The 17,149-nt window shown below is 41.6% G+C and overlaps 1 protein-coding gene across 2 annotated transcripts in view; it reads right to left on the reverse strand.

Annotated features, from left to right (window-relative positions):
* RHOBTB1 (Rho related BTB domain containing 1) overlaps positions 1-16,775 on the reverse strand; it is a 54,491-nt gene extending 37,716 nt beyond the window's left edge. For both annotated transcript variants that reach the window (XM_075423074.1, XM_075423072.1), the window contains exons 1-3: positions 16,664-16,775; positions 12,417-13,071; positions 12,117-12,215 (exon numbers count right to left, since the gene is read on the reverse strand). The gene's annotated coding sequence lies outside the window, so the exon portion shown is untranslated. The remainder of the gene's footprint in view (positions 1-12,116; positions 12,216-12,416; positions 13,072-16,663) is intronic.
* Positions 16,776-17,149: the final 374 nt, after the last annotated feature.

Genomic DNA, 17,149 nt, shown 5'->3' on the forward strand with positions numbered 1-17,149 from the left:
TTCCAGTAACAGCTAACAGCATCAATAACAGGTTAACAGCATCCAACAACATTTGCCTATAGTCAAATGGTTACATTTTTCAAATACCCAGAAGCAACTTACTTTAATGAATCAGACTGCAACAATTTTCGTTTGAGTACATCTAAGTCAGGATAAAATACAGTTTGCAACCTCATATCACAGGAGACTATTTAGGTGCACAAGAACAACAAATATTGTTAACTTCCTAGCTTTGCACAGTTTGGATGGACAAGATAAATGTATCAGAAACTAAACCAACTCTCACTCAGACATCTGCTTGCAATTGGAAAAATATCAAATTGATAACGCAGGCAACAAAAAGTAACAAAAGTAATATCCTATACTCTACAGATGTAATTTTTATAGTATAATTACCTCCCATTTCTTAAGTTTCAAGCTCTACATGAACAATTTTTTCTCCACAAATGAGGGCTGACAATTTTCATTCCATGCAAGAACAATAATCCCTGCGTATTCAACTTGTTCCTAGGACACACAACTTTTCAGAAAACAATAAGGCCCAGGTTCATGCCACTTAATTCAGGGAGCTGAGCAAAGTAGGGCGATAAAAAAATGACAGGATGCTAAAAAGGGTATTCATTTTACTGGGCTGTTTCAGTATGGCAAATCTAAATTCCTTATTGGTATCTTTGCTTTACAGTCTGAATAATCACTTTCTGAAGACAAATCACAGAGCTAGAACTCCTAGACTAGAGCTAGCCCCTAGAGAGCTAGAAACACACCTAGACTATCACTGCTGCAAACAGGGGAACGTTACTGTCCTAACAGGTAAGTTAGCATCATGTGGGAGAAAATTGACACAAAGCAACCAGACTTGCTCTCATACTGACTGAAGAAGTACTGGACTGCAATTAGAAACCCCAAACCCTTGTTACAGAGCTGTTTTACAGGAATAAAGGAAGAGGTCAGGAAGAAGGGAGAAAGCGTTATTTTTAGTGCACAACAGTAAATTTGGCAGAATACAGCAATGACAAAGATTAGTCAGGGGGTTAAAATGGGCAAAAGAACAACAGGGCTTTGCTTTTTGAGGGGATAAAGAAAAGGTCTCAAGTTTCTCTCTTTTTTTCTGGTTCACCAAAGTGTACCCAGAGCTTGCAGGCTTCTGCAGCTGTGGAAACAGCTACATGCTACTATGTAGTTTCCATTTTAATGACCACCTGCAGCAACTTTTACCACTCACTGCTTTCCCACCGCAAGCATATAACTTCTTATATAATTAAGACTGCAGCTTTTCCAGCAAAGTATAAAATAAAAACCCAGGACAGCTAGAAGCTCTCTGTTCTTTCACATATAATCATATTGAACTGTATTTACCTTTTTGCAAACTTATAAACCAACAGTAGAGTTTTGACCATAAACTTGCGTGACATACCTTAAGAAGTGGCTGAAATGCATCCCTAATAGGGTGTAGAGCAACTGACAGTTTTTGGGCTTTGATACAAGTCATAAACTACAGTAATAAACCGCAAGTATTCCCACTGACTTTGCATAAGCATTAAAAATATATAAGTGCTAAAGCTTTACTCAATTAGATGTCTGAGTATTCCACACAGCCAGCTTGGATTTTTCTTTTTTTATTTGTTTGGTTTTAGGGGAGAATAACAGCTAGAGGGAAAGGGAGAAGTTCCATCATTGCAAGCAGTCCTAAAGGACATGGCATTGGACCACGGCTAGCATTTAACTACAGTCTGCTTTTGCCAAGTCTGCACGGCTTTCCAAAAAATGATTACGGGCTGCCAAGTGTGCCCTGTCGTTGCATCTCCATTATGTACTTTTAACACTATCACAAAACTTACAGAACAACTGGTTAAAAAAGAATAAAATAATTAAAAAATGCATTCACACCCATGAAGAATTCTACTTAGAATTACATTGGTTTTGCTAAATCACAAAATGCATTTGGAAGTGCAAATGTAACGGTACATTCCCATATGCTCCAACATCTTATTTATTACTCTGGGGCTAAATTAACCTTTAGTTTTTGACAATATATTTCTCAGATGATTAAAAAACATCAGGAAATAACATCAGTTGTGCATAAACTGTAACTGAATTTACAAATAACCTTTCTACTCCTGGATCTGGAGTGTTAATTTAACTTTAGACGCTGCTCCAATATGCAGTGTTAGCAGAACTCCTTAGGGAACTTTCTATCAGCTCAGAAATGCTGAAGCTCAGTGCCCTTAGGCCCTTCCATCCTCTGTACTCCTGAGACACCAGAGAAAGGCTCAGGAGTTCATAGGTTGAAAAAATACCAGTCAAGGATTGGAGGAGGTGCAGGAAGAGGGCACTACAAGCATTTACTTCAGCGTCTTTGTCAAAACTCTTCTGGAACATGAGGAAATGGACTAGCCTGTGGTTCTTACCACCCCATCATAATCTAAGTCTGCTTTATCTGCAGAACAATGATAGTCTAAGCATAGTAAGTCTGGGGTTCAGTTTTTATATCACCGTTTACCAGCATTCTGAGAAAGTCTACATCCCAGACCCATCCAGACTTGAGGCTGGTGGAAGCAAGGAGTTCTTCCCTATAGCAGACCCCACCTACACTTCTATCACAGATGCCTACTTAAAAAAACAATAAAAAAATAAAATTAAAAAAAACAAAAAAACCCTCTAGTGATGTGGCCCTTTGCTCCCTCTGAGGACCAAGTCAAGCTTTTAATTCAGGACAACTGAGATTATTTCCCCTCTGTTTTTGGGCAGTAACAGCCAAGCACAAACACTGTTTCCTAAGACAAGTTACACACGCTGACAGTAGTCAGCATGGACAGTTGCAGGACCGGGCTTGAGTGTGCACTTACAGAGGGCAGATCTGACATCACAAAGGCAGCCTGGGAAAGTCCAAAACCAAAACTCAATAGTACAGGACAAACCAGAGTTTCTCTCTCTTATCCCTGCATGCAGGAGCACTTCATATTAGAAGAGTTTAAGAGCATGTTAAGATTAAAAGATTGTTAGTGGAAATAAATTTAAATGCACAAGGAATTAAGTAAAACAATGTAAATTAAATAATCCCATATGGGCTCCATGTTGCATATGGCTATCTCACAGGGACAGAAGGTGCTCTCTACAGTCCATGAAATCTGCTTTCAACAATACAAAAGAACATGAATGAATGATGTACAACCAAAATAAGGAGACACGTGGTACTTCAGTTATGGACTTCACCATCCACCCACTGTATGTGATATACGTAGTCTCCGCCAACTGGCAGCATGTGAATTAAAATATCAGTACTACCCAGCTTCTGTCATTGAAGTCTACTTTTTCCCCCACAATTAGGCTTAGAGGCTTTAATTATGTGGGTAGATCAAAATCATTTCTAACTACTTCTGTAATGGATTAGTATATATTCCATTAGATTTTATCCATTAAAAATTCATAAAGAGAATAAATGCCTTGAAAAAACTATGTAAATGCATGTACTATACAAACTGAAATAAAATTCAAGTCATTTCCCGTCAATACAATTTTTGTATTAATGGATTTGCATTCAGAACTGTAATGTACCCATGCCAAACGCTTACGCATTCACAATTAGCTTTCTTTTCAAAATTATTATATATTTTATGCACTCCTTTTTTCTGTTTGGTGTAATAAGGACAGAGTTCAGTCTTTGGCGTAAGGTGCTTCTATTTAGTGATGTCAACATCTATTCTCAGCTAACTGATTGAGGTGCAAATTGATTAGGCCAGTTGCATCCGTTTTCATACTGTCCCCCACAATTGCCTCAATTCTCAGGGATGGAGACATGTAACGTATACAATGATACCTTCATAGTGTGCGTTAGACACTCTAACACCTATGCATTTATTTGTTACGTTTTTTTCAGTTATTCACTGAATGCTAAATATAGCGCAAGACCATCATCACTTAAGAAGCCTGCAATGCACCACATTTTATTAGAGCATTCTCTGAATGATATATAGAACCTGGTTTTTGCCTTATGGATTGTATTTCCACATTCTTTTTCACTAGCAGAGGGATATAAAATGATTAATGTATGCATACATTTTAAACAGCTAGGTAAACAAGAAAGGGACTATCTGGAGAAGGAAAATGCCAATACTTCTACTTTGGAATCAAAATTAGTACCACTGTTTCAGAGGGTTATATTTCAGTAAAGCTTTAGTTTTCAGTCTAATCACATGGAGGATGTTGGCATTTGCCTTCCTCCACTTCCATATTTAATCCATTAATTAAAAGACCTTGCTGTCTCCACCTCACCCCATGATAGAATCGCAGTTTAGATAGGAGGGGCCTCCAGAGGTCATCTACTCCAACCTCCTCCTCAGCACATAGCTAACTTCAGAGATTCATCAGGTCACTTGGGGCTTTATCCATTTGAGTTTGTATACCAGTAAGGATGATAAGCCCACACTCTCCAACCTGCCTGTTCTATTGTTTAGCCATACACTACAAAAATGTTTTTCTCTACACCCACTGAGAATTTGCCTTGCTCTACTTGTGACTGCTGTATCTTGTCCTTTTGCTGTACAACTGTGAGAAGAACCTAGTTTCCCCTACATCCCCTTGTTAAGTATCTGAGATAGTAATTAGATGCCCTCGTAGCCTTCTTTTCTCCGGGCGAGACAAACAGCTCCCTCAATCTCTCTGTGTCCATCTTGTGTTTCAGTCCCCTAACCATATTAGTGGCCCTTCATTGCACTCCCTTCAGGTGGTCTATCTCTCTTCAGTACTGTAAAGCCTGAAACTGGACACAGTACTTCCGATGCAGCCTCACAAGTGCTGAGCAGGGGGGAATAATCACTGCCAATGACGTCCTCGCTACGCTTGTCCTAACACAGCCCAGTATGCGGCTAGCCCTTGCTGCTGGAAAGGCGCTCTGCCGACTCAGGTACGTCTCAGCCTGTTCACTTGCGCTGTCATTCTCTCTTATGAAACCTTACAAAACTCTATTACTGCCTTTGCTACTGTACTTCTCTTTCTGCAGGCTGCACAGTCTGATCTTAAAAGGGAGTGGATTCATATGAACAGTCCCAGTTTGCAATGTTAGGTGTACCAGGATACAATCAAGCAAAATAAAATTTTGGCTTAATATGAAGAACAGCAAGAGAAACAGCTGAGGGGTTATGTAAGAGTCTCCCAAGGGAAGGGGTGGCAGAGTTATGGCTCGCTGCATTCACAACCCAGAGAGGACAAGGCTGTATTAAGAATCTGTTGTACGGCACAGTTTTGTATTATACATGTAATTTTTTTGCATGGTAACAAGTTTGCAACAGCTTGTGTATGCTATCTTCCCTGCTTCTAGATCCTCAGAACTACAACACGGGTAAGAAAGATTTAATCAGCTTAAAAAAACAGTTCCAAACAGCAGCTAAATGGGAGAAACTCACTAGTAGGAGGATTTCTTCTTGAATGTGTGTCACTTTGCTGTTCAGCAAGGGAATGAAACCGGAAGTGATCACACCAAAGCGTCAGAAGACTTTTTCCCAACTCTCCAAAGCATGCCTGCTTTATCAGCTATTTCCAGTATTTCAGGGGTTTTCCATGGTACAGGAGATTCATCTTCAAAATCAATGGTTCTCCCTCTGTGGCAATCTGCTGGAGTGTTATATTTAATAAAGCTCACTAACCAAAATTAAGAGTAATGTTCTGCTTAACGCAGCAGTGAAAATCTGACCAATATGAGAATAATTCTTCTAATTTCTTGACAATTCTGTCCTGAGCTACTGCCTCTGTTTGCAGACTGAGACATACCAGAAATACACGTTCAGCCCAGAATAACTCTTTATGGCCACTTCACAGGACAACACTCACACACACATGAAATGCTAATCCCAGGAGCAAACCCTTACTTTGAAGAACTGATTTCATGTCTGTACTATCTTATGCAATTATTTCACCTGTAGCGCTGGCATCTGCATAACTCTTAAGAGTTTCTTAAAACATTTCTGTTGGATGCTAATTGGATGCTAATTGGATGCTAATGGAATGGAAAGAATTTCTTTGTGGAATGAAATGAGAGTCATGGCAAACAGTCAGCTGGGGAAGATTTTCTGTCTGTCTGACTTTCTGACTAGCTGTCCATCTCCATCCCTCTATGTAGATCAGTCAAAATGCACTTCTGTCTGAGTACAGAGTTTCGAAGCAACAGTGATGTATTGGAACCCCTTTATACTACAAGAGGAGATTTTCAATGGCAAACAGTCTTTGCTTCTCACTTTTGATCTGAGCTATAGAGCTTTAAAAGCCATATATAAATGGATAAGCTTTCATTCTTTAAAGCATTATAAATGCTCTCCCTGCCTTTTGAGGCTTGTAAAAATCACCTAATGGATTAAAAGCCTAGTAGCTTTATATGCTGAAGGATACAAAATGCAGACAAAAATTTTGAAGCTGAAATATTGGTCAAAGATTGAATAAATTCTACAGAAGCAATACATAGAGATGTCTGCAATGACATGCCGTTACTGCTCTGCTGCAATGACATGCCGTTACTGCTCTGAGTTGCTTATACTGGTGCTATACAGGGATCACAAGGACAAGCCTTGAACACAGATCTCTAATTACAGGAACTGGAAGGCATAGGGTAGGGGTGGGGAGGGGAAGAGAAGCAAAGTGAATTTTCTCTCCTTTTTCAGTTGCCAAAGGCTAGCATTATTGGTCTCTCAATCACTGCTTGTATACAAGAACAGCAGCCAACAGCCATATTCTGATCTTTACAGGGTGTCAAACTGACAGAGGAGGATTAAATAGTGGAATCAAGGGCAGCTTAGTCTCACCATCATTAGTCTTTGAGAAACAGCTGTATTAACTACAACTTACTCTTCGGCACCTCTGTCCCATAGTTAGCTAGACACGAAGGTAAAAGACCCCAGTTATGGTTTAAGAGCTCGATATAAATCCTACTGAAACTGATGGGGAAAAGTTTCCATTGACTCCTCAGGGCTTCAATTCAGGTGATGATTCAAGAAGGAAAAGTCCACAGAATTAGTTGCAACATGCCTGTCTTAGAAAGATGAAGACATAGATCTTAAAGTACAAAAAAACCAGCACCGAATGAAACACCTATCACTTCAATATTTTTTTCTACTAGATTGTTCAAAGACTATTCTGACTTGGATTACAACTCCCATGCCCCCCCCCCCCCCCCCAAAAAAAAAACAACCCAAAGATTACAGTACAATTCCTCATTTATTTTGAATAGTGTGATTCTGCACAGGAGCAACATTGTGGCTTTAACCATTCAAGATCCAAATTCAAAGTCTGAAACTCCTGCTACATTCTGCACATTCTCTACCTTTGAACCATATGCTTTTTGAAAGAGAAAGTTCTTCCAGGAAGGTAAGACCTTGTGACTCTTGCAACCATTTATACCAGTTTAATGACATGATTTAGTTACACTAGCACAGATTGCACTTAAATTCAGTGGGTTAGACTGGATTATATCAACACAAGGTTTCTACTGTCCAAACACTGCTCATCTATTTTTGCAGTTTACTTCAATATGCCCAAGCAAATCTAGTTACCACTTTTTTGTTTCCTCAAAAAGTCAAGGCCTTAGATCATATGCAGAAAGAATATTACCAGGGTTGGTTCTTCTCCCCCTGAAACACTTCCTATAAATTCTAGCAAAACTGTGTAGCTGATGGATAATGGTAATTGCAGAGGAATGCACACAAGTGATCCATACATGTGAATGCACCCAAGTGATTCCAAGTCTAAGAAGCGGGGAATGAAGACAGTTTGCACGTTTCACCATAGGCTGTTTGACGAGCCTTTCCCAAATCATGCTTACTGAAAATAGTTACCAAAAAGGATTCTGTTCTTTTTTAATGCTATCATTCAAAAGCCATCAACCATGAAAGCACATCTTTCTTGCATATATTTGCAGTTTTTACAGAGTGTGGAAGACACTACCTCCAGGAACTGTGAAAGTATCATTGTTACGGGCCTGAAATACAGATTAGGCAAAAGACAGAGGGCATAAAGGATCCAAGCTACTATGTATACTGTGTCATTTTCAAAGTATGGAGAAAAAGACATCACCTGCCAATTACACATACACAAACAGATAACTGCAGCATCTAAATATGTCAGGAGCAGAATTTACCCTTGCAAAATTAAAAACAAACTAGAACCACCAGCAGTGGTTTTGAACTCAATCAGGCATTCAGGGAGCTTTAACAAAATTAAAAGTATTCCAGTGCCTTGAGATTTCTCATGCACTCATTACTCGGAAGTCAAATTGCCAAAGCATCATGAATTCTACTAACAGGTTTTTTTTCTTTTTCAATAAAGTAGTAAGGCATGTAGCTTTTTATTTTTAGAGAATCCCTTTACACTCTTTTCTGAGTCAGGCAAGAGCCCTTTTCCTGGGTAAGGGTAGAATAGAAGAAATACAAAGGCATTCATCTTCTTTGCTCCCATACATATTGGCAAAAGTGCAAGAGCAGGGTGCATTTTGTAGCGTTATAGAAGCCTTAAGTGAACTGACTGTGTCCCCCACTCATTTCCAAAATATTTTTGCAGGAAAAAGTACGAATTATTTACAGAAGCAACTGCCTATAAAATTTTGTCCAAACTATATCTGTTACAGAAGATAAACATTTCCCCACCATTCCAATTTAAAATAGGTGAACAGTATGTATTTTTCATGTTAGGCTTCTAGCTGAAATTCAGAACTACAGATAAAATACTATTGTACTATTATTGTAAGAGAAATGTTGAGAGTTCCTTAACTATGGTGTTGCCAGTGCCAACCACTGTTGCAAAAACACAAAGAAAAGAGGATTAAGAGAACGAAATTCATCCCTGGAGAAGTTACAGGGGAGACAGTTGCATTGCCTCAAGAAAAGCCCCACCCACAGGTATTTTCCTTGGAAGACTTGGTAGTATTTTTTGAAACATTACTCTTTATTTAGCAACCAATAATCTACATATGTGCCTAAGCACATATGACAGTCGAAAACATGTATCTGAAATAGAAGAGCCAAATTTAACGGGTTCAGTGTTAAGCAATTGCCATAAATCCAGAACTGAAATGTGGATAGCCATAAGGGCCACAACATACATGCCTATCTCGGGTGTCAATGGTACCTATTGCTCAGGACAATTATTGGAACACCTGCCCATCTAGGACCCCGGGTAGAAGCACACTTCACCACTGACAAAGTGGTGAAAACAAGGAATTATCTAAAGCTCAGGTACTGTTGCCATACTAAGTGTGTTTTTATTGCTGCAAATCCTCATCTTGAGAGTGGTAGACCCTTGCTTCCAAAAGTGTGAGACACAGGTATTTCCAGATGGCAAGAGGATGCTCTGGAGTGCCAGCACTGCTTTTATATCATAACTTGGATTTCTTGTGTTGGGTACCTTGTTGCTTAAGCTCCCTGAATCAATGGACATTTCAGAACTACATCATTTCTTTTTTTCCTTTTCCACCTAACAATAACCAAGAATTGTTTCCTGATTTCACATAGGTGTTGTGAGAATCATTTATTCTCCTTTATCTAAAGCACAGAAAACCTGATGAAGTTTGAGACGTGCTTAGTGCAGATTTTCACCAGTCTGTGATAAACAGTGCTAGAGAACATAGATTTAATTACAAGGATTAAAAGCAACAAACAGTAACACTGTACCTTCCCTCCACACCCCAATCACAGACACACAGCAGTCCCCCAATTTTCCTATCTCTAGTCACAAGCAATCATAAGCCGGTGAAGAACTAGCTCAAGCAGTTTTAAAATTTAAAATTTGCTTTGCTACATTTAAGTGCACTGAAGCTTACTGATTCACACACACACACCCTGCTCCCCTTTGGTTTTACTTCTCCGAACTGTCAGCTAAATTAAATTGCCAGGCTCGGTGCTGTAGTGGCCAACGCATACATTTTATTTCAACGACTGTGGAGAAAGTAATCTCTGAGAGAGCAGTAGCTTCTTTAACCAGAGAGCTAAATTTACTACGACTCATCTTATAATGCCTCAAGTGACACAGAAGCCCATAAGCAAATAAGCTGTGACTGGGCTATTAAAGAGCAAGTAACACCTCTACAAAGACATGCTTTCCACAGATGCAGTGTTTTCTGACTCAAGCACATGACAATACATAAGTTAACTTTTATGCAGACCTGCAGATATGTTCTCTTCAAGAAGTGAAACTCAATCACAGATGCAACAGAAACTGGTGGGGAAACAGCAAGTTCACAGAATATATTTTCCAAGAACATTATTCTGTAAGTTAATTACATAAGCTACCCATAAATTCACTTAGAGACAGAAAATCAGGCTGGGAAGTGAGACTTCACACTGGGAGCAGAGGTGAAGAGAGATATTTGGGTTCTTAGGTTTGCCATTTGCCTTAGTAAGTACTTCACGATGCTGAGTTCACTTTTAGTGTATATTAAATAATTCATAGCATCACAACTTGCATACATGTAATATTATATACTGGCTTTCAGGACCTTCATTACCCATAAAATGACTTCTATTTTTTTTCACAAAGTATATGTTTGTCTTTGATGATGTGCTGGAGGGGGCTCATTAAATTACTAATGTAACTATTAAAGCTATTAAATTACCAATTTTGAGGGATCAATTCAAAGCACATTAAGATAAGCATAAATCCAATGTAAACCAAGTGTCTCTTCACTTCAGTGACCCTGCTATCAGGCTCTGAATGCTGAAACATCTTTCTCCTGACAGCATTAACCCTCCCTGGCAAAAACACCAAAGTAGTTACTCCTAGGGCTCACGGAACTTTCTGTTTGGTAGCACATAATGATGGGGGGAGTACTTGGTTTGTGTTTACTCTGAGAGCCAGGGAGAGAGATTGCTCTCTAAGCTTCCTGACAATATGCTTGTTTTTATTCACATTGTCACTATGTTTTCCCATGAACAAATATTTATACTTCAGAGGAAATGTTTCAGTAACATGTATCAGGCAGGATAAGCAATGTGTTCACTTCCCTTCCCTTTATTATGAGAAAGCAATTTTGCTTACATGAGAAAGTAAATAAATAGATTCCCTAGAGATGCCTGGGAAAGGGGTCATTCTTGCAGGGAACCCGTCTTGAAAATATTAGCAGCGTGTCACTGTGTTAGATGACCTGTAGAGGTTCCATTTGTAATTGCAAGAAACTAATACATCAGAGATTTATTGTTTCCTTTGTTCAGAGAAACAGACCATTCTTGTAGAATCCTGTTTTATTTAAAATATTTTCCCTTCTGAAAAATTTCAGTAGCATGTTGTGTTCCTATCTGCATTATTATAATGTACATTTAATACATATAGCAAGATACGAATCCACCTTTTGCTAATGCTTCTGAACACTTAACAGACTGGGAAGGCCCATGGGTGAAAACAACCTAATTTCACTGACTACTCAAAAAGTTGAGCAGGGGGCTGAACTATAAAACCTCTTAAGGTTCTTTACAATGTGAATTTTCCTGTGATCCTAAATTAGGGAGATGTATTTGGTTTTTACTAACTCACGTACCTACTGTATGGACCGGTGAATATCTGTGTATGGGACTTGGGAAAAGCATTAATATGCACCAGTAATTCAGGCTGGCAACAGCCCCACCTTTTCCCTAGGCTGAACAGATCAGGAACAGAGAAAGCTGCCTGGTTGCATGAAAGAGTACCTGTGTATTTGTGGTAGAAACTCTTTCTTCATCCCAGGATCTCGCTCATTTCCTGCACCTGCATTTAGTCTGTGTCAGTATCCACCCTTGAAAATCAGACATAGCAGCTTCTGTTTCTTTGATGCTTTGAAGTAAGGCTTGACACTGGGTCAAAAGCTACTATGTGCAGAAGCCACCCATTACACTAACTCCGCAACAATGCAGATCCTTTATACATTTGTTTCTACCTACTGGAATACCAGAACAAAGTGACTAAACGTGTACGTGAAAGGATTAATTCTTGGAATTTTCTGCTAAGACTTTCAGTACAAAGTTCTCCAAGACACAGATACTATGACTTTAAAATACCTGACCAAAAGCTGCTTGACAAAAGAGCAGTGGTGACAGGCAACTCAAAGTGAAATGAGTCTGTTTTTCTTTTCTTTCTTTCTTTTTTTATTTCTCCTTGGGAATACTTACCTCACAAGAGAAAATAATGTTCATATCCATTTTTAACAGCTTGATCAAAAGCAGAATTCCATTAAAGATATTTCATTTCTTTCTCTTACTGCAGCACTCCTGAAGTGGAAAGGAGAAAAGGCAGGGGAGGGGAGAGAGAGAGTGTAAATCTTATTATTTTCAGCCTAAAATTACAACACATGCAATACCAAAGACATCTCTTCTATCCATTTTATATTGTAAAACAGGCCTTCTTGGTCAACAAAACAGTCTTTCAAAGTTACAAACAGGTAAATGGAGTATCTTCATTAAAATACTAACCATTCATTCCAATGCACTGAAGAAATCATGGGTAGATAGATGAGCTTTTGAGCATAAATGGAGATTGACACAGCTCTGTCAAATGAATCTTGTTCTTGAATAATTTTCCTCTGGATTTAGATTAAAAAAAAATCACCTTATGTATCAAGAAACAAAGAATGCTGTATCACAGTTCACCAGCTCTTCAAAGGTTAGCTAACAGACTATGAAGAGGGGGTTTTTGCCCACATTCCAGAAGGTGACAAGACTCTAAAATACAAGCTGACAGCTTGATGACATGTGAACTGAGTCTTCTGTGTTGCTTCCATCTTTGGTCCCAAACAAAATTAACTATAGAAGTGCTTCGTTGAGTTCGGTAAATGTCTGGATTATTGTGGCTCGGTTCCCATCCAGGAGCAAGGCTGAGGTTTTTCAAGAACCTAAGGTGGGAGCAACTCAGACGCTGCCCTGAAAGCAACGCTCAGTGACACAAGTAGCTTTCAGGGGTTTCATGCTAGCTGGAAAAGCAGAAATGAACTGCAGATTCTTCAGCTGAAGAGATGAGCGGCCTGCTTAGCTCTTCTAGGCATTTCTCTCTCCTTATCCGCAACATTTCAGAGTTGAATTTAGGCCCGCGGTGAGTTTCTCACAGAAATTCCCACCTTCTGTAGATACCCTGCACAAGACAGCATTGAGGGAAAACATAAAAAATGAAGTAACCCTTAATTCCAGCTTTGCGGAATAGGCATGCCACTGGAATTGACACTAGAGGTAAAAGCACCTTCGCTACTTATCCTTAAGCATTTCAGTGGCAAAGACCATACCCGTCTTCCTTAACTGACACGTTTCATGCAGCTACGACTGTTGAGAATATTTTCATCATCTTTTTTATTGTCTTCACCCTGACTGTCTCCAAGACAGGCCCTTACAGCCTCCACACGTACCTCCCTTTGCGAGCCCTACAAATAACAGCCTTATCCCACAATGAAACAAAACCCCAAATAATGAATTAAATAGTAGCATTAGAACACACAGGGCTCTCAAACTGTTTAAATACCTATTTCTGTGATACTGAACCATTCATAACTGTTCATTTGTTTCTTCAGTACTGATGGCAGATTAGAAGTTCTTTGCAGCTTCTGTCAGAACACCCCTTTTCAAACAAAAAAAAGGGGGGGGGATATGTTTTACTGATCATAAACTCAGAACTTTCTCCGTTTTATTTCACTGAGATATCACACATGTCAACCAGACTTTCTCTGCTTTGCTTTGCCCTCATTAAAATCCACAGACATGGCCTCCACGGATACATGAAAATCCTTCTCACTCTCAGACAGATACGCAAAATCCTTCCACCAGCTCATTCATAATTCTTTTTCAGAAATCGTTAATTATTTACATTATTGTCCTATTAAAGGCCACAGTGAGACTCTCCTGCTTGCTGAGAGATTTTTTTAATTGTTATTCTGTAAAGGCAGACCAGTTGTTTGCAGAGTGTAAACAGATAGATAGAAATGTAGTTAAACCTGATTTTCACCATTACTGAAGCAAAAGCCTAAAAGTTCCACTTCACAGAAAAAAAATGTTGCTGGCCTCAGTCCCCCTGCCCCTCAATCTTACTTCCACTTTCTGCTTTTGAAGCTAGTTGGGACCACAAAAGAAAAATTCTAATCTTAATTAGCACTATGCTTCCCAATTACGACTCTAAATTATAAACATCTTCCCTACCATGGTAGTGGAGGTAGCTCTTCTATTTATTTCTGTGATGATGATCTGCAGTCAGAACAGAGCAGCTAAACCTTATGTGCAACTTCCTTATCCGAGTCTTGAGAAGCTCACAGCTGAAAAGAGAGCTTGCTTTATGCGACCCTCATCCTGTGCACCTGCACTAGAGAGCATCAGTTCTGGCTGTGGGAGTGCAATTCCTTCTCTCTCCCATCCGCTCCTCACCCTGGCAGGCATTACCTGAACCAGTGTTCACCCACAACAGTAAGCGCAGTATGGTGCTGTCTGCCACACATGCAGTAAGGTCACCGTAAGCTGGGGGAAACTAAAGCCATCTGGAATAAAAAGTAATTCAGTGAGGGATGTACTTCTACGATCTAATTCTCCAAGATGGGGAACTTTCTCTAAACGGGTGGGGAGGAGTGGGTGGTCGTTGCTGCAGGTTGGCAGGTGATGTAATCGCAGCGCAAACCAGGCCCAGAAGGAATGCAGATGAGACCATGTGGAACTCTGGGCTCTTCCAGGCTCTTCCAGGCCAACGTGTGACTGGTCACATGTGATCGGGCCTATGAGCTGCTTCTGCTGGCAACAAGACACTCCTCTAACATAATGACACTAGAGAAAACTTAAGGAAAACTCAGCCCAGTTTTCTCCTCAAATTTATCCCAGCTTCACCTTTGAGTTGCTCAGTAGCCCAAGTTGATCCAGTCTTTCCCCCCCCCCCCCGATTTTTTTTTTGTTTGTTTGTTTGTTTAGTTTTTTGTTTGGTTGGTTTAATATTATTACCAAACTAACAATATTGCAGAATTTATCCTCTCAACCTGCTTAAGAGCTTCCTCTACCATCTCTATGGATTGGTTTCATGTTTCTGTAACATCACACTTTTTCAGTACATCTGCCCACAATCTCTCCATCAAACTTTGAGGGATTACGTGGAAGAAGAGTAACTGCTTATAAGCATGATGTTTCTGCTTTGTTTAGTATGGCCTTACTTCAAACTTTTGCCTTTAAAAGCTCAAATACTGGAAGAAGATTAAGTAAAAGAAAGAGCAGAACCTTAGTTCACTGTTGTAATCTTTACTGTGACTCACCTCACTTACTGCACATTACATGCTTGAACAGACAGTAGAAACTTTACTTCCCATTGATACCTAAATCAACATTTCCTGTCAACGTATTTTCAAACCTTTAAGGTTCCAGAATCCATAGTAAATGCAAGTGCTTTGCCCTTCATACTTCAGTTTAGAAAAGTGTACTTTTTCTGGGGTCTCCTTCAGAGACAAAGGATTTTTCTCCTGTATTGATTACACACACAAAAGTAACTGACGACACGTGATGCCAGTACTGTTACTTAACTAAGTACAAATGACAGCATTTGGTGAGAAGTTGATAACCACATTCTAAAAGAAGATGGGATTCTATGATTGCCACCAACCCTACCTTCAGATCACCTACCACGACTCGGTTTAACAGCTGCTAAACAAAAGTGTATGTACTAAAGTTCAAATTTCCTATGCTCCCCAGATAGGGAAAAGTTTTGCCCTTTTCTGATTCCTCTTTTCCATGAGCTGCAAAAGAGCTGGGCTAGGTACAACCCACTGCTTCTCCCCAGAGATTCTCAGCCACCGTGAGGAACAGAAAGGGCTCTCTAACTCCATTCTCCCGCCAGCCTTTTTGGAGACACATCCTTCTTCCTAACCAGCTCCTCTTGTACCCAGTTCTCCACATGCATTTGCACTCTGTACCAATTGCAAATTTCATTCATGTAATGCAGAGAGCCATTAATAATTTAAGATTAAAAAGGAACCTAAGGGCAGGAATATTCCATTTTTGCTCATGTGATAGACGTTGCTTTGCTAGTACGTCAACTCAAGTTATCTTTGTGCATGCTACGTTAATTCAGCAAATTGCTTTTCAAACAAAGCGTATTCAGAAAGCGCCTGCAGAATCTATATGAGGGGAAAGTTTAATTTTTATGGCAAATGTGCCAGATCGACATCCAGAAAGATAAATATGAACATATTTTAGTTTTGTTCATCGAGTTTTCAAGAATAAACAGTGTACAAAAGCCCTCTGCACGAACAAGTACAAGTCGCATCAGGTGTAGCGACAAAAATCCCAGCGCGCTATTTACCCCACGCTGAACCAGAGCAATAATAAGCAGATCTAACGGTATTCAATAGCTGCACGGCGCTGCAGCGGGGCCGCCCGCAGAGCCCAGGGAGCTGTCAGCGCTTTCAGCTGTCCCGGTGAAGGGAAGCGGGGCCCGGGCCGGGCAGCTGCCGGCTCCCCCCCAGGGGCGGGAGGCGGCGGGGCCGAGGGCTCCTCTCGGCATCTACCCTCCAAGCCGGGCGGCGGCCGGAGCCCCCCGCTCCCTGGGCAGCGCCGCCCCGAGCCCCGCGCTGCCTCCGCCTCCCGCCCGGCAGCTTCCCGCTCCCCTCGGTCCGGCGGAGCTTGCCGGCCGCCCCGGGGGAGCCTCGGGCAGCGCCTGACGGCGGCGGCTCCCTGGCTCCCTCCGTGCCCGCCGCGGCTGCGCGTCTCACCTGAGCGCGGAGCAGGACCCGCCGGGGACAGTGTGGAAGCGCCAGCCGCCGCCCGCAGCGCTCTGCCCGGCGCGGCCCGCCTCTTCAGCAGTGCGGTGCGGTGCTGCGCGGCCCGCCCTGCCCTGCCCAGCCCCGCCCGGCCCGCCCGGCCCGGCCGGCGGGGAGCGGAGCGGCGCGGCCGGCGCGCCCCAGCGACTCACCCACCCCCCGGGGCGGGCTGCGCCGGCCCGTCACGTGAGCGCGCTCGAGCACGCGGGGCTGTTGCGGCCGTTACACGCCGCGCGCGGCAGCGGCGGGAAGCGGAGGGGGGGCGGGGCGGCGCCGCGCTCCGTGGTGCCGCGCGCCGCCGCTCAGGTGAGGTGCGAGGGCTCGGGCCCCCGGTCGGGAGGCGGGCAGCGCCGCGCCGCCCTTCCCGCCCTCCGGAGAGACCGCTGCCGGGAAGCGAGGGGGCTGCCGAGGCGCGAAATCCTGCGGGGCCCCGTGAGG

Source organism: Opisthocomus hoazin, chromosome 6 (assembly GCF_030867145.1).
Source record: "Opisthocomus hoazin isolate bOpiHoa1 chromosome 6, bOpiHoa1.hap1, whole genome shotgun sequence".
In the NCBI taxonomy this organism is placed as follows: Eukaryota; Metazoa; Chordata; class Aves; order Opisthocomiformes; family Opisthocomidae; genus Opisthocomus; species Opisthocomus hoazin.